Source organism: Elephantulus edwardii, unplaced genomic scaffold (genome assembly GCF_000299155.1).
Source record: "Elephantulus edwardii isolate Elephantulus edwardi_28Jun2011 unplaced genomic scaffold, EleEdw1.0 scaffold00117, whole genome shotgun sequence".
Classification (NCBI taxonomy): Eukaryota; Metazoa; Chordata; class Mammalia; order Macroscelidea; family Macroscelididae; genus Elephantulus; species Elephantulus edwardii.
In genome coordinates, this window is record NW_006399867.1 from 3,924,158 (window position 1) to 3,926,401 (window position 2,244).

Here is a 2,244-nt window from a genome sequence, read left to right on the forward strand (position 1 = left end):
TTGATAGAAGTGAGTTTATCTAGTAGAGCAGGATGATGGAAAACAAATGACTCCAGTGGCCTTTCCTGCATCCTATTGTAAACTGTAAGGATGCTCCGAGTGCACAGTGTAGGGGCAGTGAGCCATCATAAAGACAACTTCCTGGCTCTGAGGGACTGACTTTTGAAATGAGCTCTTTCAGGAGCAGATGCTGCTTCTAGTAACTGCATGTCCTCCGTGCCTCGTGCCTCGGTGGGGAGAAGTGGGGCGAGACCCACATCAAAACACATTAGAGGGGTGGGCTGCCCTCGGCCAGTCCCCCGGCTCGGGCCAAGCCGTGGCGGCCCCCTGCCCGGGGCGGGCTGCTCTCGGACCTCTGCCAGGGGCAGGCTGCCCTCGGCCCCCGGCTCGGGGCGAGCCGTCGAGGCCCTCGGCTCGGGGCGAGCCGTCACGGCCCTCTGACCAGGGCGGGCTGCCCTTGGCTCGGGGTGAGCTGTCGCCCTCAGGGTGAGCTCTTCAGTCCCCAGTTTGTGCCATTGTCCCCAGATTGACTCCTGGGTGGTGAAGGAGAAAAAAAAAAAAGAATGCCTAGGGTATCCAATGTTACCTAGGCCACCTTCTGCCACCCTCCCCCTCAGTAAACCTGAAAGCAACACCCTCAAAGCCCTTCTATTTGTAACTCACAAGTTTGTTCTCTCTAGGTTTGCTCCCTTTCCTATAGGTAACCTTAACTCTGAGTTTTACTCCAGAATTGACCCTGAACCCAGTGCCAGTGACAAAAAGGAAATACAACTGACAGCTAAGGAAGCAAAGGAGGATGGAGCCTCTGGGTTCAACCAGCCATCCCCACTGGACCCACCTGGGAAAACACTTTGCAGTCCAGAGGGGAGCAAATGACAGGAAAATATCTTCTAACAGAGCAAGAAGGCAAGCAGCTTTAACCCAAGACCACCAGTAAGGTGATAAAGCGTCCTCCCTTCCCCTCTGGACCCTCATTATTTCCTTCACCTGCTCCCCCCACCGACCAAACTGTGCAGCTGCAACTGCATCCTGGCCCATCCTCACCCTTCTGTCCCCAACCCTCACCTCCTTGTACCCCCAATATGTTTTTCCCAATAATAAAAAAAACACACACTAGAGCCTTATCCTGTCCTCTCTCGTGCCATGCTCACATACCTTTACACGAGAGCAGCAGACCATCCTCTACTGTGCCATCCTCCTAGTCCCTAACACAGGAGAGCAGTAACTCCTTCACACACAAAAACAGAACCCCATCCTCTCCTGTTACAACCTCACAATCCCTGACCCACTACAGAAGCCCCAAGTCCTCTGCTGTGTCATTGTGACACTCCCTGACACACGAGAGCAGAGCCCGTCCTCCCCAATGCCATCCTTACCCACAATAGCATCACCCAGTTTTTCAATCAACTATTCAGAAGCATTTTGGTTGGTGACATTAATTACAATCCTCACGATTTAAGGGTCTCTTCCCACTTCCTCCCTCTGATTCTTGTTTCATCCTGCTAATGCTAATCCCCCGTTCTTGTCTTCGGAGCTTTATCCTTGGACAAATGCTGCCACTTTATTTTCATTTGGTTGATTTTTCAAATAACACCAGCGGGTACCTCTCTGGTGTTATTATTGTTCACCCAGGTTGTTGCTGCGATGTATCTTCAAGTTGAAACCTCCTCAACTCGTAGCAATTTACGTAATCGCAAGGAAAGTTGAGATTGTCCGTCTTTCTCCTACAGAGCAGCTGGAGGTTTTAAACCATGTGCCTTCAGGTTGGCAGCACGGTACCTTACCAGAGCGGCACCAGTGTTTCACCCTGGAAATCTGTCTGCAGGCTGAAAGTTGAGCCCCAAGGTGAGTTCAGCTCCAGACTCAGAGGGTGATTAAAGACTTTCGAGCCTCCAGGGAGTTCAGGTGACATAGTCTGTAGGGAGCGCTACAAACCTAAGCCATGGCCTCCAGGGTGCCACTGTCTCTACTAGACCAGATAGCGTCACTGTGTCAGTAGGTTTTACTTTCCTTTCACATGTTTCTCCCACTCTATCCAGGACCCTCTGCTATGGTCCCTTTGAGAGCCACTAGCAGTGGTAGCCGGGCACTGTTTAGTTCACCTGGCCTCAGAATCATGGAGGTTGATAAACATGTGGCCCATTAGTATTTTTTTAAAAAATGATTATTAATCCCAGAGTTACGCGTTCGGATCCACCAGATGCTCTGCTGGAGAAAGAGGGGCAATCTCCTCCTGTACTAGTC